The sequence below is a fragment of the Dendrobates tinctorius genome, unplaced genomic scaffold, assembly GCF_039654945.1.
Source record: "Dendrobates tinctorius isolate UK_male_01 unplaced genomic scaffold, ASM3965494v1 ptg000178l, whole genome shotgun sequence".
In the NCBI taxonomy this organism is placed as follows: Eukaryota; Metazoa; Chordata; class Amphibia; order Anura; family Dendrobatidae; genus Dendrobates; species Dendrobates tinctorius.
The window spans coordinates 4,389,806-4,416,436 of NW_027361845.1; the positions used below are offsets into that span (position 1 = coordinate 4,389,806).

Below are 26,631 nucleotides of genomic sequence, written 5' to 3' on the forward strand. Positions count from 1 at the left end.
TTACATATCGGAGTATGGAAAGCATAACAATATCTGGTCCTTAGAAGGTCTTGAATGAGGTAAATACAACCTCAGATGAGGAACAACATGTGACAAATTAAACCATTATTTAGTTATCAAAAACTCATCAAAAATGCATTTGCATTGTGCAAAAAATTAAGCACACGCTTAATGCTTCCACAGGAGTTAAGAGGGTGTGTAGCAATCCATCACTTATTGTTCATCTGCAAGTGTGATCTCACTAGTGATGAGCGAGCATGCTCGCCACTGTTCGCTACTTTATCGGCACCGGGGTGTTTGGGCATGCTCGTTACTCGATCAAGAATCACTGGTACTCGAACACCATTCTCGAGTACCCACCCCGCATGTTTAGCGCCTGTCAGACAGCCAAAGAACATGCAGGGATTGCCCGTCATGCACAGTAATGTTGTAGCATCGCGTCATAGGGTGTTATATGAGACCCAGTGACGTGATGCTCAGTACGCAGTGTTCAGGAAGCAGTGCAGAGAGAGTGGTAATAGGAGGGAGAGCGTAGTTTAGAGCAGGTATATAGTCAGGGTTTAATAATATTGCTATTGCAGTATTTGTATACTGCTCCTGCACAGGGCTAAATATTTTCCTTTCTGTAGTAAAACTGCTGTTACCTGCATTCAGTGGAGGGAAAGTTTAGGATCGAGGGCATCTAGGCAGGGTTTAATATTACTTTTGCAGTACTAGTATACCACCGCTGCTGCTGCACCATTAAAACAGTCGTTGTCAGGGCTAAATATTTTTTTCCCAAAAGTTTGTAAGCTTATATAGCTAATTTAAAATGTGCAAGGTGTGCGGTAAAGTGGATGTGCTGCTGATGGTGCACGCAGAGGCCGAGGCCATAGGTCAAGTGAACAATAAAAGAGAATAAAAAAAACATGACTTAAAAGGATTTCTTTGCTTTGTTAGGAAATGATAAAATAGCATGTCCCTAGGCATAGTAAACAGGTGAACTGTGCCTGCTGCGGGAGCTCAACAAACACGCTCATCCAGGAGACCTAGCTTCCTTTCCCACTTTGCATAGGGGTGTGGGACACTCTTGAAGCCAAAAGAGGGCGAAGAGGAGGTCGGTTGGATGGTAGATAATGCTTCCAGTATGTTTCTCAGCACCACCCTGTCTTCCATCTTGTCAAGTCTCACCAGGGCCGGACTGGGACTAAAATTCAGCCCTGGCATTTGAAGTTACACAGGCCCACTAGTCACATGGTGACTATATAATATCCTATACACTTGTAGGTTACAAGAAGTGAGAGGAGATTAACACAACTATATAACATGTAGTCACAGCTGTGCCCAGTATTTCAGCTCAGTTCTATTTATTGCTTGTAGTTGCAGTACTCCTCCCAAAGCTCTGTCCCCTTTTGTACGCACGGTGACAGAATTCCTGGCAGAACTGCTATCCATTGGGCAATCAGACCCCCTGGTCATAGCCGCCCCTATCATACCTCCCAACTTTTGAAGAAGGGAAAGAGGGAGAAAGAAGGCCACGCCCAGGCCACATCCATTTAGCAACTAGTCACACCCATGTCCACGCCCAGCCGCACCCATTTAGCACTGCTGATCACACTGACTGGTACTGAGGGCACAGTGGCTGGCATTATGGGCACACTGACTGGCACTAAGGAAGAGAGAAAACAGAGAGAGAAAGAAAGGAGAGCGAGAGAGAAAGAAAGAACAGAGAGAGAAAGAAAGAGGGGAAAGAAAGAACAGAGAGAGAAAGAAAGAAGTAAAGAAAAGAAAGAAAGAACAGAGAGAAAGAAAGAGAGGAAAGAAAAAGAAAGAAAGAGGGGAAAGAAAGAACAGAGAGAGAGAAATAAAAAAGAAAGATTAGAGATAGAAAGAAAGAACAGAGAGAGAGAAAGAAAATGAGGGAAAGACAGAACAGAGAATGAGAACGAAAGAACAGAGAAAGAATGAAAAAGAGCGAAAGAAAAAGAGAGAAAGAAATAAAGAAAAATTCTAAAAAGACACTATAGCAGCTAGGCTCCCATTGTAGCGCCCACCTGAACCTCCCGATGCAGGACATATCATGATCCACTCACATGGCCGGCATCCCCGATTCCAAGGCGATCCTGCTGTCCGCGCTGTCGGAGAAGGACATGGTGATGGAGCTGAAGCATTCCTAGTTCCGTCACAATCTCCTCATGAAATTATCTCATTTCCGGTCAGCTTCCAGCACATCACTTCCGGTGGAACGTCATGTGTGAGTTTTAAAATGCTCCTCGGGGCTCCGCCGTGTACTCCTGTGTCCGTGGGAAAAGCCCGCTTTGTATGCTTCGTACACACTTGGCTCCGCTCCGTACATCCCGTACACAAGGTGCTCCACTCTGTACACACACGGCTCCGCTCCGTATACCCCGTACACACGCGGCTCCTCTCCGTACACCCGCGGCTCCGCTCCGTACACCTCGTACACACGCGGCTTTTCTCCGTACACGCGCGGCTCCTCTCCGTACACCTCGTACACGCGCGGCTCCGCTCCGTACACCTCGTACACGCGCGGCTCCTCTCCGTACACCTCGTACACGCGCGGCTCCGCTCCGTACACCTCGTACACGCGCGGCTCCGCTCCGTACACCTCGTACACACGCGGCTCCTCTCCGTACACCCGCGGCTCCGCTCCGTACACCTCGTACACACGCGGCTTTTCTCCGTACACGCGCGGCTCCTCTCCGTACACCTCGTACACGCGCGGCTCCGCTCCGTACACCTCGTACACGCGCGGCTCCGCTCCGTACACCTCGTACACGCGCGGCTCCGCTCCGTACACCTCGTACACGCGCGGCTCCGCTCCGTACACCTCGTACACGCGCGGCTCCGCTCCGTACACCTCGTACACGCGCGGCTCCGCTCCGTACACCTCGTACACGCGCGGCTCCACTCCGTACACCTCGTACACATCCAGCTCCTCTCCGTACACCTCGTACACACACAGCTCTGCTACATCTACCCTGTAAACCCCTCCTGACCCCACACATACTTACCTCATAGAGCACCATTACAACCAGCACAGCAGAGTCCGGCAGACACCAAGAGGCAGGGAAGTGTGCACAGGACCTGTGATGAGGTCACAGGAGGGGCGGAGTCAGGGGTCACATGATCAGGGGTCTGGACAAAGGCTCTTGATCTTGTGACCCCTGAGTCTTCCCCTCCTGTGACCTCATCACAGGTCCTGTGTACAGAGAAGAGAGCAGGCAAGGGACGCTGTGAGTGGCTGTGGGGGGGGAGGTCTCAAGCTAGGGCGAGTATGGGGTGCGTGGCGGCTTATCTCCCTGCAGTGCGGGATAGAAAAAGCCGGCGGCAGGAACAACAGCCAGGCCAGTGGCCGCATCAGCTGGCAAGCGGCCAGATGAGTGGGGCACTGCCACCCGCGGCCCACATGACAGCGGCCCAGCGGGAAAATGCCCAGTTGGTTATATTACCAATCCGGGCCTTAGTCTCACTAGCAAGTAATCTGGACCACATAATCCTCACTCATTAATATAAAGCATCCACGCACAGGTCTACGTAAAGTGCGGGAAAGACTTGATGAATGCTATGGGACAGTAGAAGTCATAGAGATTGCTTTATATAAAATAATTGATGATTTTCCTAAAATAGGACCTAAAGGTTATCTAAAGCTTAGAGAATTGAGTGATTTATTAATAGAGTTACAGATTGCCCAAGAGGAAGGAGATTTACCCAGATTGGCATTCTTAGACACCGCTAGGGGTGTCAATCCGATAATACAGAAATTTCATTACAGCCTACAAGAAAAGTGGGTTACATGTGGTTCACAGTATAAACAAAATCATAATGTACCATTCCCTCCTTTCACTGTATTTGTAGATTAAGATCAGAAATTACTCTAGTTTTGACTTCACTCTGTCATGTTCCACTGCCCCCGGTGTCAAACTCAGTAGGACACCCGTGGCAGTCCATAAAACTAATATTGTTTCCACAGGCCCTCCTCACAATGTGAATAAACCCCCTCCAGATGAGAGCAAGCCTCAGGATGTCAGTAAACAGTGTCCTCTACAAAAGAAACCACATCCTCTACTAAAATGCAGAGCCTTCTAGGAGAAGTCTTTGGAGGATCGCAAAGGTTTCCTAAAGGAGAACAACATCTGCTTCAAATGTTGTACCACAGCCTCTCACTTCGCCAGGAACTGCAAAGCCAGCATGAAATGTGCAGAATGCAGCAGCATGGATCACAATACAGCCGTGCACCCTGGATCACCTCCACGAGTGTTGTCGCAAGCAGAGGAGAACGATGGGAAGCAGAAGGTCACTGACGAAGACACCCCTGAGGTCAGCTCTAAATGTACGGAGATCTGTAAGGGACTCACAGCAGGAAGGTCCTGCTCAAAAATCTGCCTTGTCCGAGTCTATCCTGCAGGCTGCAAGGACAAAGCCCTCAAGATATACGTAATCCTGGATGACCAAAGTAACAGGTCTCTAGCCAGGTCCATCTTCTTTGACAACTTCAGCATTGTAGGCCCTGGTTCTCCCTACACCCTGAGGACGTGTTCAGATACCGTTGAGACGGCGGCGAGGAAAGCAACCGGATACAAGGTGGAGTCAATAGATGGCCAAACCTGCCTATCGCTACCGACCATCCAGGAGTGCAACCAGACTCCTGACAACAGGTCAGAGATACCTTCACGGGAGGTGGCGACACATCACCCCCATTTATATCAAAAGAAGAAGGCCAAGAAGACATACATCTCAAGCAGGGATCACCATAGAAAAATTATCAATTTTATTGCATAGGATACACAAAAACACCAAACAGTGTTAAAAACATTTAAAATGAGCAACGGTTATTTTGACATAACCTGTAAACCTGGGAGCATTGACAAGTCCTACATGACATCACACAATAGTGCACATGTAATGTGTGCAACAAGTCCACATAGTAGATATTATGTGTAAAATAAACTCGGCCCTGAAAAAACAATTAAATGTATGCTACCACTAGGCACAATAATTTCAGTGTGTCCACAATCATGTCCTGAGTGCATAAATATATAGGTCAATATGGGAAGAGCAAAGATGTAAGAGACACAAAATGTGTCTACTAAACTCAGCCCAATACAACTCAATCTGTAATATTGCTAAATACATCACTTGCGTAAAAGATGAGAAAAGTACATAGTGGGATTATAATACAGCATATCAGGGCAGGGTATTGTGGCATCAAATATTAGCCTGGCATAATGACCTGTGGTATAAACCACTATAATAATCAAGTTCAGTAGATGAGCAGAAGATATGGGGTTAAAGAGAGCCAAGACACTTGTCAATTGACTCATGGCAAATACCTCCCCCCTTGTATACTTTACCACCCAGAGTAGCAGGCTGCTGAGATAATGACGGACATGCTCACTAAATGCAGATGACCATTACACACAGATAAGTGCAGGAGGACCAGGCATTGCTCCCATAACCCGACGCGCGTCCTCACAAATGTGACTTCATCAGGGGCATAGTGAAGTGGTGGCTATTGTGAATCCACTGGGTTTAAATACACACAGAAATGACATTAAATCCTAACAGCTGCGGGAACTCACCGCATGGAGGACGCTCCCGGCGCTGGCGTCTACTCCCTGAAGCGGAAGCCACAAGGGCACATGAGCTGAACTGGTGTCATGGAGACCATACACGCTGTATAGCGATAGTAAAGGCACGGGGCAGAAGAAGGAGTGATGACTCACAGTGGTTTTCATTACCGCGCCTGCGCAGTAGCACTGGAAGGTCCTGTCTCAATCCTTTAGAATGTGGTCATGTGACCTATTTTGGCAGGTCCTACAGCTGAAATATAGCGCTACTTCAACCATTATATCCTTCTATTATAACCATAAAGAAAAGCCACTGAACTTTAATAGCGGCAATCTCACATATCCCAACATGGAGCAATTAGATTATTATTAGTTATAACGCTGCTTTAACAATTAACGATGATCTAATAGATCTCGACATAGAGAAGTTAGATTGCTAGTCGTTATAAATAGCGGCGATCTAGTATGTGTCAACATAGAGCAATTAAATTGCTGGTGGTTACAGTGCTGATAGGTAGAGTTGAGCGACTTTTGGTTTTTTAGGGTCGAGTTTCGTTTCGTGAAACACGACTTTTCCAAAAGTCGGGTCGAGCAAGATCGTCCGATTATAGGGAAAAGTCGGGGTCGTCCCGAAACACGAAACCCAATGTAAGTCAATGGGGAATAAAAGTCGGCAGTGAGAGGAGGACAGGAAACACACCTACAGTGCCCATTTGAATGCCAAAAGCATCAATTCTTCTTTCTTAAGCTTGTCAACCTTAATTAACTTCATAATACAAGTTACGCACTGAAAAATGGGGGTTATTTGGCTACAGTTGTGGGGGGGGAGGGCTGGCTCCAGGTTTTCATGTGCCCTGGGCGAAAGAGCGCCCCTTTAACACATACCACAACTCATCATGCTCCGATACGGCAGAGAAATAGCGGTATAGTCCAATGAAAAATACCTCACTTTTTACATCTCATGACGAGGCCCATCTATTTCTCCATACAGAATCATTGGTCCCATATAATGTTTGAAACAGTATATGATGAGCTCCACATAATGCTACAGTATATGTTGGTCCCCATGGATGAAGCTCCACTGTCTTTTGGGCCCAAATAATGCTCCAAACATAATGGTCCCCATTTCTAATGCTCTAGTGTATAATGGGCCCTGTAAATGCTGCTCCAGTGTCTGATGTCCACCTTTGGAATGTTCCAGTGTATGGTGGGCCCCATCTATCATTCTCCAGAGTATAGTGCTCCCCAAAAATTGCTGTCCCAACATTGAAAACAATCAAATAAGTCTCCTCGCTAGGGAATCCCTGTACTAGTCTGGACTCCTCGTCGTCCCCATCTTCCATCTCACTGCACAGTATTTCAACCTTGCAAGTGCTGTGATCCTGAGCAAGCAGGGGGGCCCACTCGTTGGCGACGGCACTGGCACAGGGCCCCTGATAGTACGGTGGTGTGTCTGATGGCGGGTGGGCCGAACCTGCACTTTCATCTGCAGCTTCCTCTTTGTCACCGTGTAAGATGGAACTGTATATGGGAAGGGTAACCTGAGTTTCATCAGGGTCAGATTCAGACCGTGTAGCGTGCGAGGGGAATGTAGTGGTCTGGGTCAATGTACCAGCAGATTCATCGAGCAGTGGCTGGGCATCAGTGCACTTGTGTCGCCCCCAGGAGTACGGTCGCCACAGTGGCATTACCTTCCTCCTAGGGAGTGTGATGTCATGCTTGGGAGCAACGAAGGATCTCTCTAGCAGGTTAACTGATTGGGCGGCGTTATTCCCACGAGTCATGACCCTCCAAACAGCGTTCATGAAGGCAAAGTGTTTGTTTTACGTGGGCAGTATGGTTGCAAAGCTGAACCTTAAAGGAATGTCCAGAAGGGCACCACCAGGAGTGGAGCCTACGGTTAAATTCGACTCCACCTGGGAAACCTCAACCATGCCAGCTACAGAACAGATGCACACATTGCAAGCTTAATTCCGTTAACGAACGAGACTCCGTCATGCCCCGCGGTCCGAGTCAGGCTTACTAGAGGGACACGTGAGGCTCTGGCACATGAGATTGGCCAATAACTGGTGTGTCATGCCCTTACATGTCCGTGGCTGCATGTGCGCTACACTGAAAAGGCCAGCGTTTGTCGCTTACAGGTGCAGATAACCCGCTGAACAACATTAGTGATGGGGATCACTGATTACAATTATTACCCGCGAACAATGATTTCCCAGTAAGTGCAGGTCAACCGCAGTTCCCGGAATTAGGCCTAACCGTCATTCCTGAAAAAATGAAAAACTTACGTGTGCAAACCACAGGTGCTGTAGCTTGCTTAACAGCTCGCCAGCCGTTCTCACGCCCAAAGGTGCACAAAGGTGAGAAAGAGTACCGTATCCCCAGATAACATGTATGGATAGCGTACACATTCAAAATATATGTCTATACATCAGGAGGCAGGCTCAGACGGTGTTAGGCCCAGTATGGCTTGCACGTGATTGCACAAAGGTGAGAAAGGGTACCGTATCCCCAGATAACATGTATGGATAGCGTACACATTCAAAATATATGTCTATACATCAGGAGGCAGGCTCAGACGGTGTCAGGCACAGTATGGATTTGACGGCCCAGACTACACAGCGGAGGAGCAGGGAGAGGTAAAGATTGCAAATGCTGGGGCCCTGCCCAAGCAAGGGGGGCCCACTCGTGGGCGTCGGTACTGGCACTGGGCCCCTCATAGTACGGCGGTGTGCCTGACGGCGGGTGTGCACCACCACCGTCAGAGACACTTGATTGCACTATGAGGGACCCTGTGCCAGTGCCCGCGCCCAAGAGTCGGCCTACCCACCTGTCCTGGGCAACGGCACTCGCACGGTGTCGTGCGCTAGGTGGTGACCATGGCCATGGGGGGGGAGGCAGCACAGTTAGGGAGTTTTAGAAAGTGGCATATGTTGATGTTGGACATTCAGCTGATGCAAAAGGCGAAATAGGTCAAGTCCCAGGAAGAGGTGAACCAAAGCAAGCCATTTTTCTGTCACCCTATGTGTCATCAGGGGAAGGTGGGACAAAATCCTTGGAAACCCATGCATGGTTCATTTTAATGAAGGTTAGATCATCCACATTTTGGGTTGACAGACGGGTCCTTTTTTCTGTCAGGATTGATCCAGCTGCACTGAAGACTCTTTCCGATAGCACACTTGCAGCTGGGCAAGCGAGCTCCTGTAAGGCATATTGGGCCAATTCAGGCCAGGTGTCCAGTTTAGCGGCCCAATAGTCAAAGGGGAATGACCTGTGTGGGAGAACATCGATATGGGAGGAAAAGTAGTTTGTAACCATAGTTGACAACTGCTGTCTCCTGTCACTTTCCATCGATGCAATATTGCCAGTTGTGTGAGCGGTACTTGAAAAATCAGTCCACAACATTGTCATGAAACCCCTGTCTCCAACGCCACTTCTGCTGTGTGCACCACGAACACCTCTGCCAAGCTGACCCCGGCCCGTACGGCTCGTGTGAGAACCATCACCGCTGCTGTGTGCTGGGAATGCCTCAAGCAACCGATTTACCAGAGTTGCTTGTTTATTAGCCAATATTAGGTCAAGGTTCTCCTGTGGCATGATGTTTTGTAATTTGCCTTTATAGCGTGGATCCAGGATGCTGGCCAACCAGTAGTCGTCTTCGTTCATCATTTTGGCAATGCGGGGGTCCCTTTTTAGGATCTGCAAGGCATAATCTGACATGTGGGCCAATGTTCCCGGTGTCAATGATGCACTGCGAGTGCTGGTTGGAGGAGCACTTTCTGGCAAATCCACATCCCTCCAGTCACGCACAAACCCTGTACCAGACCTTGCCACGCCAACAATTTCACTTGCCCCACGAGATGCATCCTCCTCCCCTAAGTAATCATCCCCATCATCCTCCTCCTCCTCTTCTTCCTCCACTTCGTCCAGGAGAGGTCCCTGAGCAGACAATGGCTGAATGTCATCAAGGATTCCCTCCTCCTCTTCCTCCTCATCAACATTGGCTGCAGAAGCCTGCTCCTTAAGGTGCGTCAAAGTTTGCATGAGCAGACGCATAAGTGGGATGCTCATGCTTAGGATGTCGTCGTCTGCGCTTACCAGCCGTGTGCATTCCTCAAAACACTGAAGGACTTTACAGAGGTCTTTCAGCTTCGACCACTGCACACCTGTCAACTCCATGTCTGCTCTCAAAGTGCCTGGCCGTGTATCCTCCCACAAATGCATTATGGCCTGCCTCTGCTCGCACAGCCGCTCCACCATGTGCAGGATGGAGTTCCACCTTGTTGCAATGTCGATAATGAGGCGGTGGTTGGGAAGGTGGAGCAATCGCTGCAGCTTCTGCATACGAACGGAGTGTACAGGCGACCGGCGGATGTGCGCGCACAGTCTTCGCACCTTCTGGAGCAGGGCTGTTAACTCCGGATAATTTTTGAGGAAGCACTGCACCACCAGGTTCAAGGTGTGAGCCAAGCAAGGTATGTGGCTGAGTTTTGAAAGGGCTATGGCTGCCACAAAATTACGGCCGTTATCACTAACTACCTTGCCTGCCTCAAGATGTACACTGCCCAGCCATGACTCAGTTTGTCGCTTCAAGTACTCGGCCAGCACCTCGGCGGTGTGTCTGTCGCCCAAACACATCATCTGCAACACAGCCTGCTGACGCTTTCCACTAGATGCTCGATAGGGGGACATCTCGTGTGCAACAGTGGCAGCTGCAGATGGAGTGCTCGTACGACTGCGCTCTGTGGACGAGCTTTCGCTTCTGGAGGAGGAGGAGGAGGAGGGTCGAACGCCTACAGCCAACTGTTTCCTATACCGTGGGCTAGGCAGCACTGTCCCACCACCGCTGTCCCCTGTGGACCCTGCATCCACCACATTAACCCAGTGCGCAGTGATGGACACGTAACGGCCCTGGCCATGCCAACTGGACCATGCATCAGTTGTGAGGTGCACCTTTCCGCTCACTGACTGCTTGAGTGCATGGACAATGCAGTCTTTCACATGATGGTGGAGGGCTGGGATGGCTTTGCGAGAGAAGAAGTGGCGACTGGGTAGGTCAAAGCGTGGTACTGCATAGGCCATGAGTTCGCGGAAAGCTGTGCTTTCCACCAACCGATAGGGCATCATCTCAAACGAGATTAGTTTGGCAATGTGGGCGTTCAAACCCAGTGTACGCGGATGAGAGACTGAGTACTTTCTTGACCTACTCATAGTGTCTGGGAGGGTGAGCTGGACTTGAGAGCTGCATATGGTGGAAGTAGCGGTGGACAGGGCGGACTGAGAGAGGGTTAATGATGGTGATGGAGTTGTTGTTCTTTCTGATGGCCTAGAATCAGTCTTTCATTGATATAACAGTGGGATTCCGTGACTGCTGTGGCCTTGCAACGACACCTCAACATTTGCTGCTGTGCTAACCGGTGGGCTTACAGTGGGGGAAACAATGTAGCGTTGCTGACTACCTTCGTTGTGATCAGTTGCATATGTGGCACTTGAGGTTTGGTGTTGTGTCCACGCTTGCAAGTGCATGCTGGTTAAATGTCTAAGCATGCAACTGGTATTCAAATTTTTCAGATTTTTCCCTCGGCTAAAGGTCTTTGTGCACTTCTTACAGATAACCTTGGCCTGATCATGAGGATTTTGTTCAAAAAAGTGCCACACTGCACTCTTCCTACTTTGGCAGACATTTTGCGGCCTAGCACGCTGTGATCTTTTGACCCTCTGGACAAGCTGTCCAGCAACTCTTTTGATTTTTGGAACCTGTCTTTGGAGTGCTCCGGGCCTGCCAGATAACAGCTGTTGCGATGTCGATGTCTGCTGTGGATGCACCTCATCTGAGCTATTGGAAGCAGCACCCTCTTCCCCCAATGGATGCCAATCTGGGTCAACAACTGGGTCATCCATCACCTCCTCTTCAATGTCATGTGCACCTTCCTCTGTGTCACCGTGTATGTTGGTATAGTGTGCGGGAAGGGGCACCTGAGTCTCATCAGGGTCAGAATCTGGCTCTGTACACTGCGAGGACAATGTAGTGCTCTGAGTGAATGTACCAGCAGAATCATCTATCAGCGGCTGTGCATCAGTGCACTCCATGTCAGATTCATCTTGGCCTGGGTAATTCACCATTTCACTTGATAATCCAGGCATGGTATGTGAAAACAGCTCCATGGAGTAATCAGTAGTATGGCCTGCGTCATCCTTCAATCTTGGTTGGGGTGAAGGACACAAGGAAAGGTGTGGTTCATGAACATGAGCCTCCAATGATGACTCAGTGCTTTTAACTTTTTACAACTTCAGAAGAGGAGGCGATAGAGCTGGAGGCTGAGTCAGCAATGTAAGACAAAACTTTTTCCTGATGCTCTGGCTTTAAAAGCGGTTTGCCAACTCCTAGAAAACTAAGCGTTCGAGGCCTTATGTAGCCAGACGATGACGCAGGCTCAACACCTCCTGCATTCGGTCCTATTTTGCTCTTGCCACTACCATCAGATCCACCACCAACACCATCATTACCAGCTGCCAACCCCCGCCCAATTCCACGGCCTCTTCCACCAGCCTTCCTCATTTTTTGTAGAAATGTAGACAAAATCCAACAAACTATATAGTAATGTAAAACAAGGTACAAGGTGTCTATAGGACAGGGGAGATTTTGAATTTCTGCACACACTAGTGGACACTGGACACTTTTGGATTGTGTGAGGCCCACTTAATATCTGAGCGCTATGTCACAGGCTCGATGGCACAGGTGTGAACAAAGTGACTAGAGGATAAGGGAGATTTTGAATTTCTGCACTCACACTAGTGGACACTGGACACTGTTGGATTGTGTGAGGCCCACTGAATATCACAGCGCTATGTCACAGGCAGAAATTGGCTAGTGTATCACAAACTACAAGGTGTATGTAGAATTGGGCAGAATAGGAATCTCCCTAGAGTGTAGGTCTGTAAGAACGGAACAAGTCCTCCACTTATCCTTACAGAGCGACACACAGATAGCTTCACTGTGGCCGTGATAACAGCCGTTACACGGTACTGACAGGAGCGTGCACGTACACGGCTGTCCGGTGTACGTTAAATTGTCAAGCTCCGTGTTTTTTAAGTATACGGACTGACACACGCTGTCTCTCTATAGTTTTGAATGCGATCAAACAGCAAATATATTTAACTGTTTGAAAGCTAGACAAAACTAGAAGGTGCAGGTCTGTAAGAACGGAACATGTCCTCGACTTATTCTCACAGAGTGACACAGATAGCTTCACTGTGGCTGTGATAACAGCCGTTACACGGTACTGTGTGAGGAGCGTACACCGCTGTATGGTGTGAAAAAATGCATGCTCAGTACCTCAGCAGGACAAAAAAAAAAAAATTGGGATTGCTTTTAAAAAAGCAGTTTGCAGAGCAGTGGGTAAACAGCAATGCAGCTGTCAGGAAGCCTTAGAAGGCAGCCTAACAACCAACACCACTGATACACCACAATATAGCCTCCCCTTGCACTGCACACACAGTGACTGGTGTGTTGTACAGGCAAAATCGCTAGCAGCAGAAGCAGTTTTTTTTTCTTCTTCCCTGCCTAACGCTCTCCCTACAGAATCAGCAGCAACCTCTCCCTATGCTAAGATCGGCAGAAGTAAGATGGCGGTCGGCGTGCACGCCCTTTTATACCCCCTGTGACGCCCACCAAAGCAAGCCAATCACTTGCATGCCCTTCTGAAAGATGGTGGTGACCCGTGCCTATGTCATCACGTTCCCCACAGTGTCCGTGGATCCTGATTGGCTGAAAAAGAGCGCAAAACAAACTTTTGAAACGCGACTTTGGCGCGTAAGTCGCCGACCTCGTGGCCGACCTCATCCTAGGGTCGGGTTTCGTTTCATGAAACCCGACTTTGCCAAAAGTCGGCGACTTTTGAAATTTTTCGACCCGTTTCGCTCAACTCTACTGATAGGTCTATCCAATATTATCACATAGCGATGATCAAGGAGTGGACAAGCTCAAATTTACAACAGCCTAATAGATTTATTTACTAGCTAAAGCATAGTCATATAGGTATACATGGCTAAATTTAACACATAGATACCACGTTGAAAAATTGTCCAAAAGGGCTTATCAGGAAGGCGGGATACCACTCATTCACCAAAATCAAAAACAATGTCAAAACTAAGTTTTCTAAAAAAACACCACATTTATGCAGTACTAGCTGAAGAGACCGGCGCTGCCCGGGCATAGTAACTAACTGTGGTTAGTTATCACAAATAATAATTATCCTCCATCCCATAGTCCCGTGCCCATATACCCATCATACATATCCACCATCCCACAGTCTCGTGCCCATATACCCATCATACATATCCACCATCCCATAGTCCCATGCCCATATACCCATCTCAAATCCTTCATCCCATAGTCCCATGCCCATATACCCATCACAAATCCTTCATCCCATAGTCCCGTGCCCATATACCCATCATACATCCTCCATCCCATAGTTCCGTGCCCATATACCCATCATACATCCTCCATCCCATAGTCCCGTGCCCATATACCCATCACACATCCTCCATCCCATAGTCCCATGCCCATATACCCATCACACATCCTCCATCCCATAGTCCCATGCCCATATACCCATCACAAATCCATCATCCCATAGTCCCGTGCCCATATACCCATCATACATATCCTCCATCTCATAGTCCCGTGCCCATATACCCATCATACATCCTACATCCCATAGTCGAGTGCCCATATACCCATCATACATATCCTCCATCCCATAGTTCTGTGCCCATATACCCATCATACATCCTACATCCCATAGTCGAGTGCCCATATACCCATCATACATATCCTCCATCCCATAGTTCTGTGCCCATATACCCATCATACATATCCTCCATCCCATAGTCGAGTGCCCATATACCCTAGCTGAAGAGCCCGGCGCTGCTATGTTATTTAGCACATATGAATAAATATCGTAGTCCATAAATCTCAGATTAAGACTGTTTATAGAAATGAAGTGATTTCAGTTCACATTTAAGCCCCTAGAGGCGTGTGCCCATTGGCCAATGACTCCATCTATTATAACCCAACCAAAGTTGGTCAAAATAGGTAAATTGAGGTGACAGCAGTCTAGTAGCCATATAAAAAGATAGAGTACACTTATATTGGCAAACATGATGAGATTTGGAGCATAGAATGCCACGTTGAGTTATCAAGACAAACACATTCAGAAAGTCATATATCTTTTTTATTATTCAACAGGGGCAAATATTCGCCCCCTCTAAAGAGTGTAGATATCAATTACTAAGTTCCCTGAAGAGTCCCAATAGTTAAAGGCGTCAATTCAAGATATAAGGCAAAGTACTATTGGTCCATACTAACGCATATTATGGCATAAATGTACCAAATTAAAGTACCCAAAGGGGACAGTCAATACAGTAAGATGATGTGTTTTTAGATCACATTTAGTCCACTAAGGGCATGTGAACAGCGGCTGATGAGTCCATCTATTATAACCAAATAGCATTGGTCAAATAGGTAAGTAGCAGTAACCAGATAAACGTCCAGAAAATAGGGCATAATTATGTTCATGCACATAATGAAATTTGATGCATATAAATGCCACAACAGAGAAGATTCCAAAGGATGATGCACTCCTTGGTCACCAAAGGTCCAGCTACACCCATTTCAACAAGTGAATTCAACATTTACGCCATGTCGGCAATGTATAAGACGTTTATTTGCAGTGTATGTCCCCCCTGGGACAATGTAATAAAGTTAAAAAAAAAAAAAAAAAAAAAAAAAAAAAAAAAAATCGCTAAATAAATGAAAAAAAATATTCCCTAATAAATTCATTTTTTGGAAATAAAAAAACAAACAATAAAAGTACACATATTTGGTATCGCCGTGTCCGTAACGACCCGCCCTATAAAATTGTCCCATCAGTTAACCTATTTAGCAAACCCCTTAAAAAATAAAAAATGAATATCATACCGTCGAACAAAAAGTGCAATAACGCGCGATCAAAAAGACGCATATAAATATCCATGGTACCGCTGAAAACGTCATCTTGTCCCGCAAAAAATGAACCACCATACAGCGTCATCAGCGAAAAAATAAAAAAGTTATAGCTCGCAGAATAAAGCGATGCAAAAATAATTATTTTTTATATAAAATTGTTTTCATTGCATAAAACCGACAAAACATAAAAAAACGACTTAAATGAGGTATCGCTGTAACCGTACTGACCCGAAGAATAAAACCGCTTTATCAATTTTACCGCACACGGAACGGTGTAAACGCACCCCCCAAAAGAAATTCATGAAACGCTGGTTTTTGTTCATTCTGTGTCCCAAAAATTGGAATAAAAAGCGATCAAAAGATGTCACGTGCCCGAAAATGATATTAATAAAAACGCCAACTCATCCCACAAAAAATAAGACCTCACATGACTCGGTGGGTCAAAATACGGAAAATTTATAGCTCTCAATATGTGGTGATGCAAAAACTAATTTTACAATAAAAAGCATCTTTTAGCGTGCGACAGCCGGCAAACATAAAAACCGCCATAAATAGTAAATCAAACCCCCCGTTATCACCCCCTTAGATAGGAAAAAGTAATAAAATAATTTTTTTTTTATTTATTTCCATTTTTCCGCTAGGGCTAGGGTTAGGGGTGTGTTGGGGTTCGGGTTGGAGTTAGAATTGGGGGGTTTCCACTGTTTTGGTACATCAGGGGCTCTCCAAACGCGACATGGCATCTGATCTCAATTCCAGCCAAAAAAGTTAAATGGCGCTGCTTCCCTTCCGAGCTCTGCCATGTGCCCAAATAGTGGTTTACCCCCTTATATGGGGTATCAGCGTACTCAGGACAAATTGCACAATAACTTTTGGGGTCCTGTTACTCATGGGAAAATAAAAATTGGGGGTGAAAAGGTCATTTTTGTGGAAAAAACATGATTTATTTAATTGTACGGCTGTACGTTATAAACTTCTGTGAAGCCCTTGGGGGTTCAAAGTTCTCACCACATATCTAGATAAGTTCCTTGGGGGTCTAGTTTCCAAAATGGGGTCACTTGTGGGGGGTTTCCACTGTTTAGGCACATCAGGGGCTCTCCAAAAGTGACATGGCATCCAATCTGAATGCCAGCCAATTTTGCAGTGAAAAAGTCAAATGGCGCTCGTTCCCTTCTGAGCTCTGCCATGAGCCCAAACAGTCATTCCCCCCCACATATCAGGTATCGTCGTACTCAGGACAAATTGCACAATAACTTTTCCAGTCCAATTTCTCCTGATACCCTTGGTAAAATAAAAAAATTGAACCTGAAGTAATTTTTTTGTGAAAAAAATTTGTCCTGAGTACACTGACACCCCATATGTGGGTGTAAATGACTATTTGGGCGCATGGCATAGCTCAGAAGGGAAGCAGCGCCATTTGACTTTTTTGGCTGGAATTGAGATCGGACACCATGTTGCGATTGGAAAACTCCTGATGTACCAAAACAGTGGAAACCCCCCACAAATGACACCATTTTGGAAACTAGACCCCCCAAGGAACTTATCTAGATGTGTGGCGAGAACTTTGAACCCCCAAGGGCTTCACAGAAGTTTATAACATACAGCCGAGACGAGTTGATGTTTTTATTGGTTTCATTTTCGGGCACGTGACATTTTTTGATCGCTTTTTATTCTGATTTTTGGGACGCAGAATGAACAAAAACCAGCGTTTCATGAATTTCTTTTGGGGGGGTGCGTTTACACCGTTCCGCGTGCGGTAAAATTGATAAAGCGGTTTTATTCTTCGGGTCAGTACGGTTACAGCGATACCTCATTTAGGTCGTTTTTTTATGTTTTGTCGGTTTTATGCAATGAAAACAATTTTATATAAAAAATAATTATTTTTGCATCGCTTTATTCTGCGAGCTATAACTTTTTTATTTTTTTGCTGATGATGCTGTGTCGTGGCTCGTTTTTTGCGGGACAAGATGACGTTTTCAGCGGTACCATGGATATTTATATGCGTCTTGTTGATCGTGCGTTATTGCACTTTTTGTTCAGCGGTATGATAATAAATCATTATTTTTTGCTTCGTTTTTTATTTTTATTTTTTAAGGGGTTCGCTAAAGGGGTTAACTAATGGGACAGTTTTATTGGGTGGGTCATTACGGATGCGGCAATACCAAATATGTGTACTTTTAGTGTTTTTTTTTATTTTCAAAAAATGAATTAGGGAATTTTTTTTTTTTTAATTTATTTAGCGATTTTTTTTTAAATTATTTTTAGTTTTTTTAACTTTATTATAATGTCTCAGGGGGGACATCACTGTCATGTGACAGATCGCTGATCTGTCACATCACAGATCGCTGTGACAGATCAGCAATCTGTGACAGGCACTGCTGCAGGCTTCCTCATGCCTGCGCTCTGCGGGCAGTGAGGAAGCCAGCTCCCTGCAGGCCCCCGAAGGTCCCCATCGCCATATTGGATCCGGGGACCTGCAGGGAGGGAGGCCCCCGCAGCAGCGCTGCACATTGCGCTGCTGTGGGGGTCTCAGGGAAGCGCGGAGGGAGCCCCCTCCCTGCCGATGCTTCCTTTAACCCCCGGTACACCACGATCATGTTTGATCGCGGTATCCCAGGGGTTAACGTGTCAGGGGCGGTCCATGACCACCCTGACACATAGTGTCGGGTGTCAGCTGTGATAATCAGCTGACACCCGGCCGCGATCAGCTGCGCTCCCCCCGTGAGCGCAGCTGATCGCACTAGACGTACTATTCCGTCCTTGGGGCTTAGGTCCCAGATCACATGGACGGAATAGTACGTCTAATGTAGGAAAGGGGTTAAAGTGATACATGAGAAATATACCAGAAATAGTCCAGAATCGGTCAGACGGTAAGACTAACCACTGCATTTTTACTTGTTTTTTTTTTTAACCCTGTTCTTTAACCATGCTTACATTTGCCATCACCGTTTTTGCTCCACTAATCTTCACTCTCCTTTGCTATCCCCAAACCCCTGCACCCTTGAACCAAATAAAAAAATCCACCTCTCTCTTACCCCCCACCTCGCTTCATCTGCAGTCATACTCCTTAACCTCAGACCTCTCCTACTAAAATACAATGCAAGACGATCACTCTCTTTCACCCACCTGCTTTCCCTTTCTCTGCTTCTACTCACTGCTGGTGACATATCCCACAATCCTGGCCCCCCTGCCTCATACATCCCACTAATCCTCACCCCTATCTTTCTCACACTAAGAGAAACTACCGCAATCCCTCAAACTTAAAACCTGTACCACTGACCCCCTCCCTCCCGCACCCTCTTTCTGGAGCACTTTGGAATGCTCGCTCCATCTGCAACAAGCTCCACGTGATCCATGACCTCTTTACCTCCCGCAAACTTTCCTTCCTTGCCCTCACTAAGACCTGGCTGACACCCCTTGACACGGCCTCCCCAGCCGCACTGAGTTATGGCAGTCTTCACTTTACCCACACTCCTCGCCCTGGCAACAGTCAAGGTGGAGGAGTGGGTTTCCTCCTTTCTAAACACTGCTCCTTCAACCCTATCCAGCCCCCACCCTCCCTTATCCTCCCTTCTTTCAAGGTTCACTCTGTCCGTATTTACTCTCCCTCTAATCTCCAAATGGCTGTCAAATACCGACCACCGGGCTCAGCCACTGCCTTCATCGACTAATTCTCCACCTGACTCCTCCACTTTCTCTCTTCTGACATCCTCCCATCATCATGGGGGACTTCAACATCACCATTGACACCCACCTACCAGCAGCCTCCAAACTCCTGTCAATTACCTCATCCTTTGGACTTACTCAGTGGTCGTCCACAGCCACCCACACAGATGGACATACATTAGACATCATCTTCACCCGCCTCTGTTCCCTATCTAATCTCACAACCTCTCCCTTCCCCCTATCTGACCACTATCTACTCACCTCATCCTTGTCCTTCTCACCTGCCCCCCATGTCCAGCCACTAGCACATCCTTGCAGAAACCTCGCACACCTAGACATCCACAGACTGAATCTCTTCTACCTCTGTCCTCCATATCTTCACTCCACAACATGGACAGTGCCACCGCTTTCTACAACGCCACCCTCACATCAGCCATAGACTCAGTCGCTCCTCTCATGCATGGCAAAGTGCGACAAACCACTAGTCAACCCTGGCACAACAACCTCACCAAAAAACTTCGACAAGCATCAAGGGTCACGGAGTGGTATTGGAAGAAAACACGCCTGCCAGACGACTTCACTGCTTTCAAACAAGCTACACTTGCCTTTAAATCAGCCCTCACCTCTGCTAAACAGACCTATTTCACAAACCTTGTATCTTCATTATCCCACAACCCAAACAACTGTTCAGCACATTCAACTCTCTCCTCCGCCCACCACTTCCACCTCCGACTCCCCTCATCTCTGCTGAGGACTTTTCCACCTACTTCAAAAACAAGATCGACCAAACAAGGCAAACCTTTACAGTTCCCCCACCCCAACCACTCCACATATCAGACTTCTGCCCTTCCCTAATAACCTCCCTCTCCAACATCACTGAAGGAGAGCTTAGTCATCTCCTTTCCAAATCACACCTCCCCACCTGTGAACTTGACCACATCCCTTCCCACCTGCTTCCCAACCTCACTAACATGATCATTCCAGCCCTAACCCATCTCTTCAACCTATCCCTAACTTCTGGTACCTTCCCCTCTGCCTTCAAACATGCCACCATAACACCCATCCTCAAAAAATCAAACCTTGACCCAACTGCTATGCCAGCTGCAGACACTGACAGCTTGGGGCCCCTGTGCAAGAAATATGTCTGAGCTCCCTTCCTTTTATGGCGACAAAGATATATATATATATATATATATATATATATATATATTGCACCACACACATACATGTACTGTATATACTACATAGTCTCCTTTATTATGTATATTGCCATCCCTTATTATACAGTGCCCTCTCGCTATGTACAGCACCGTTCCTTACATATTGGATTATATAGAGCCCTGTTTTTTGTTACATACCATCCTGTCTTGTTAGCTGTATAATGCAATGATGGCTGGGAAAGCTTCCTTTCTAATGGAGATGATAGACTGGTCGTCTGGTCACCAGCTCCTCCATCAGCAGTCATTTTATATCTAAAAAGAGAGGGGACTATGTAATAAAAGAGGGCACTGTTAATAACAAAATTAACAAGAATACACTATGTAAGAGACAGCACTGTACATAACAGCAGAGGAAGCTATATAATAAGGGATGGCACAATATATAATTAGAGAGGATGGTACATAATAAGGGGCGGTGTTATACATAATAAAAGAGGAAACTATGTAACTAAGGATGGTGTTATACAGACTTAGTGAGTACACTATATGCTAAGGGACTGTTATACATAATTATGTACACTATATACTAAGGGACTGTTTTAGACATAAGTGAGTACACTATATACTAAGGGACTGTTTTAGACATAAGTGAGTACACTATATACTAAGGGACTGTGTTAGACATAATAAGCGATAATGTCTTCCTCCACCTCCCCCTGGTTCTAAGTCCATTATAAGTTCCCCTTCCTTCCATCCAAATCCCCTACACCCCTCATTGTCCTCCCCCCCACCACATCATTGCCCTCTTTCCCACCTCCATCATTGCCTTCTCCCCCACCACTATCGTTGCTTTCTCCCCTGCCACCCCATCATTGCCCTTTCACCACCTCCATCATTGCCTCCTTCCCCATAACTCCCATCATTGTCTTTTCCACTTCCACCATCATTGCCTTCTCCCCCACCCCATCATTGCCCTTTCCACCACTTCCATCATTTCCTCTTCCCCCAACATCCCCATCATTGCCCTCTCCATCATCCCCATCATGGCCTTCTCCCCATCACCCCCATCATGGCCTTCTCACCATCACCTCCATCATGGCTTTTTCCCCATCACCTCCATCATGGCCTTCTCCCCATCAACTCCATCATGGCCTTCTCCCCATCAACTCCATCATGGTCTTCTCTCCATCACCTCCATCATGGCCTTTTCCCCATCACCTCCATTAAGGCTTTCTCCCCATCACGACCTTCTCCCCATCACCTCCTTCATGGCCTTCTCCCCATCACCTCCATCATGGCCTTTTCCCCATCAACTCCATCATGGCCTTCTCCCCATCACCTCCATCATGGTCTTCTCCCAATCACCTCCATCATGGCCTTCTCCCCATCAACTCCATCATGGCCTTCTCCCCATCAACTCCATCATGGTCTTCTCCCCATCAACTCCATCATGGTCTTCTCCCCATCACCTCCATCATGGCCTTTTCCCCATCACCTCCATTAAGGCTTTCTCCCCATCACGACCTTCTCCCCATCACCTCCATCATGGCCTTTTCCCCATCACCTCCATTAAGGCTTTCTCCCCATCACGACCTTCTCCCCATCACCTCCATCATGGCCTTCTCCCCATCACCTCCATCATGGCCTTTTCCCCCATCACCTCCATAAAGGCTTTCTTCCCTTCACGACCTTCTCTCCATCACCTCCATTATGGCCTTCTCCCCATCACCTCCATCAAGGCTTTCTCTCCATCACGACCTTCTCCCCATCACCCCATCATGGCCTTCTCCCCATCACCCCATCATGGCCTTCTCCCCATCACCCCATCATGGCCTTCTCCCCATCACCCCATCATGGCCTTCTCCCCATCACCCCATCATGGCCTTCTCCCCATCACCCCATCATGGCCTTCTCCCCTTCACCCCATCATGGCCTTCTCCCCATCACCCCATCATGGCCTTCTCCCCATCACCTCCATCACGACCTTCTCCCCATCACCTCCATCATGGCCTTCTCCCCATTACCTCCATCATGGCCCAGAGAAACTGACCAAATTGCCCTCATCATTAGCCGCCCTGCAGGGGCCCCCTGGAGCCTCTGGGCCCCAGTGCAGTGCACCGGTTGAAGCGGCAATATGTCCGCCCATGTGCTATGCCCAGCTATCGCCCCATATCACTGCTCCTGTTTGCTTCCAAACTTCTCGAACAGCATGTCCATGCTCAGCTTTCCTACCACCTCTCATCTAACTCCCTCCTTGACATCCTGCAATCTGGCTTCCACCCCCACCACTCCACTGAAACTGCCCTGACCAAAATTACTAATGACTTACTCAAAGCCAAAGCTAACAGACAGTTCTCCATCCTCCTCCTTCTTGCCCTGTCCTCTGCCTTTGACACAGTTGACCACTGTCTACTGCTACAGATTCTTTCTTCCCTTGGCATAAAAGACCTTGCCCTGTCCTGGATTTCCTCATACCTTTCTGACCGCACATTCAGCGTTTCCCACTCCCACACTACCTCCTCATCCCGCCCCCTCTCTGTTGGAGTCCCCCAAGGCTCTGTCCTGGGCCCGTACTTTTTTCCATCTATACTCTTGGCCTAGGACAACTCATAAAGTCCCATGGCTTCCAGTACCACGTGTATGCAGATGACACTCAGATCTACCTCTCTGGCCCAGATGTCACCTCTCTGCTGGCCAGAATCCCGTAATGTCTATCAGCCATATCCTCCTTTTTCACCTCTCACTTCCTAAAACTCAATGTAAACAAAACTGAACTCATTATCTTTCCTCCATCTCACGTATCTTCCCTGCCCGTTCTATCTATTATGGTAAACGGCATCACGCTCTCTCCCGCACCTGTAATCCGCTGCCTCGGAGTAACTCTCGTCTCTGCCCTGTCCTTCAAACCACACGTCCAAACTCTTGCCACCTCCTGTCGCCTCCAACTCAAAAATATTTCCAGAATCCGTCCCTTCCTCAGTCCTCAATCTACTAAAACTCTTGTACATGCCCTCATCATCTCCCACCTTGACTACGGCAACACTCTCCTCTGTGGCCTCCCTGCTAACTCTCTTGCACCACTCCAGTCTGTCCTCAATTCTGCTGCATCACTAATTCACTTCTCTCCTCGCTACTCCCCTGTCTCTCCCCTCTGCAAATCCCTCCATTGGCTCCCAATTCCCCAACGAATCCAGTTCAAACTACTAACACTGACCTACAAAGCCATCCACAACCTTTCCCCTCCCTATATCTCTGAACTAATCTCCCAATATCTTCCCTCACGTAAGCTTCGATCCTGCCAAGACCTCCTACTCTCCTCCACACTTATTCATTCCTCACACAACCACCTCCAAGATTTCTCCTGAATATCTCCTATCCTCTGGAATGCCATGCCTCAACATGTCCAATTATCCACCACCCTCGGATCCTTCAAACGGAACCTGAAAACCCATCTCTTCAGAAAAGCTGACAGCCTGCAATAACCATTCTGCTGCCTCACCACCGCCCGAGCCGCCGCCTCATCACCACCAGAACTGCTGCACCCCCGACATTCTGTCTCTTCCCCACTATTCCATAGAATGTTAGTCCGCAAGGACAGGGTCCTCTCCACTCTGTACCAGTCCCTCATTGTAAATTTGTTATCTGTTAACGATATCTATAACTTTGTATGTAGCCCCCCTTCTCATGTACAGCACCATGGAATTAATGGCGCTATATAAATAAATAATAATAATAATAAAATTGTTGCCCTTCTTTTTTCCTGTTCATGGATTTAGAATAGAATCTTTTCACTTTAATAGTTGTTCTGTTTAGAACCGCCCCTCCAGGTTTCCCCGGGTTGAAGCTTGTAGCCATTTTCTCACGGATCTCTGAGCTACTCACATGTTTCCTACTCTCTGCAAAATCGCTGCTTCTAGCAAGCGGATTCGGGTGAGGGTTTAATGCAGTTATGTGTTTTTGCAATGCATATGTTTAAGCTAGCCATAATGCAGCCCTATGATATGTGCAATGTGTTTCCAGCTCGTTGTAATGCCTTTGCACTCCATGTTAGACAGACTCACTCCTGTTCAGTCAGTGCAATGCTGGCAGCAAGCTGCTTAGTTATTCTCTTCACTGCATTGTGTGTTGTATTACTCATCCTCTGTATTAATGCCTGCTACGGATATCATAGCACTCTGAATCATTGCATGTAATAGCACCCTGTATTACTGCTGTTGATCTGCCAGTACTGATGTTTTGCACTGTTTCTTTATAGTTTTCACCCGATCTCATCCACATTTGTATTCACCAATCTCCTCCACTATATCATCCGTTATCATCTACTATTGTTGTTCACATCATCTCAATAAATACAGACTTAAGCAACCATACAGTCTTTTTACTGGTAGTGGATGAAGGGTTTAGCCGTATGCTGTAATCCACACAGCATCATACGTGGAAGAGGCAGAACAACAATACACCCTCTATGGGGCTATAAAAATTAATTTAGGAAAATAATTTTTAAAACAATATATGTGGCTAAATAATTAACCTACATCAAATATAAATTATTTTCTATATACAAATAAACAACCAAGTGTCCACATAATGAATAAATTAGGGTAAATATCCAGAAAAAGTGTATATAGTGCAACAATCCTAAGCTTTGTCAAAATAATGACATTTCCATTATCTACCTATACACGAAAGCTGTCTTGCAACAGTGCATATCATGGAAAGTTATTATTAGTGCATTAGTGCATAGCAGCAAAGTAAAGTAGCAATCATTTCAAATACATGATGATAGACCTGTCTGTAAAGTGCAATAGTGCATAGCGGCAGTGCATAACAGCAAAATTAAATAAACATCATAGCAGCGTCGTACATAGTGATAAATCTGCCTACAAAGTGCAAGTAGTGCATAGCAGCTTTAGATTAATGGAGATTTTGCAGTAATAGAAAAATTATTATTCAGGAGATCGCACAAGGGAAATTGTACCTAACCTGTGTGCAATCCAGACACCCCGACGCGCATTTCACGTATAGCTTCTTCCTTTTGGGGGTATGTGTCAGGTTAATTATTTAGTCACATATATTGTTTTAAAAATTCTTTTCCTAAATTAATTTTTATAGAACCATAAATAGAGTGTGTATTGTACTATTTATGACCTGTGATTAGCAGTCAATTTTTGCATGTGTATCTCCATTTGTTTGATTTTAAAAATGTTTGTTTAAATAAAGATGGATTATGATTCATTTATACTAGACGTATACTTTCAATTCTTTGTAGGTGTTGTTATAGTTAGTGGGAAGTGCCATTATTAGGTCTCTATAATCTATTTTGGATGCATTCTCATTTTTCTACAAAGTCTCCTCATTTCAGGGGCTCAAAAGTAATTGGACAAATTAACTTTACCAATTTTAAATAAAATGTCCATTTGCAAAACTTTGTAGAGAATTCTTTGCAGCAATGACGGCCTGAAGTCTGGAAGCCATCACCATCGCTGGGTTTCCTCCTGTGCGATGCTTTGGTGCCTTTACTGCAGATTACTTCAGTTGTTGCTTGTTTCTGGGTCTTTCTGCCTTACGTTTTGTCTTCATCCTGTGAAATGCAGCTGGATGGGGTTGAGATCTGGTTATGACTCGGCCATTGCAGAATATTTTACTTCTTTCCTTTCGCACTATGTTTAGGTGTCCATCTGTCCTGTGAAGCGTCGTCCAGTCAACCTTGCTGCACTTGGTTGCATCTGAGCAGAAAGTCTCACTCTGTACACACAGGATCAGGCTGATTCTGACTTCAGTCTCATCAATAAGTACTAGGGACCCGATGCCAGTAGAAGCCATCCACGCCTGCACCATCACACTGCCTCCACCATGCTATACAGAAGATGTGCTGTGCTTTGGATCATGAGCTGGTCCAATCCTTCTCCATACTGTCTTCTTCCCATCATTCTGGTACAGGTTGGTCTTACTTTTGATTTTCCAGAACTGGGTGGCTTCTTTAGATGAATTTGGTAAAGTCTAAGTTGGCCTTTCTATTTTTTCAGGCTGATTAAAGGTTTGCACCTTGTGGAAAACCCTCTGTATTTGCTCTTCTCTTTATGGAAGATTTAGATATGTAAACACATACTTCCTGGAGAGTATTTTTCACTTGGGTGAATGTCATGAAGGTGTTTTCTTTACTATGGAAAGGATTCTGCCATCATCCTTCACTGTTTTCTTCCATGAATGTCCAGTACTTTTTGAG

At 46.5% G+C, this 26,631-nt stretch overlaps 1 protein-coding gene and 1 long non-coding RNA gene across 3 annotated transcripts in view; one reads left to right on the forward strand and one right to left on the reverse strand.

The window, feature by feature from the left end:
* The window catches only part of LOC141054357 (uncharacterized), a 279,515-nt gene that overhangs the window by 245,345 nt on the left and 7,539 nt on the right, over window positions 1-26,631 (forward strand). The window contains exon 2 of the long non-coding RNA XR_012221412.1: window positions 26,076-26,345. This is a non-coding gene — a long non-coding RNA (uncharacterized lncRNA). The remainder of the gene's footprint in view (window positions 1-26,075; window positions 26,346-26,631) is intronic.
* Window positions 1-26,631, reverse strand: part of LOC141054354 (NXPE family member 3-like) — a 106,088-nt gene that overhangs the window by 16,088 nt on the left and 63,369 nt on the right. The gene's annotated exons all lie outside the window — the stretch shown is intronic.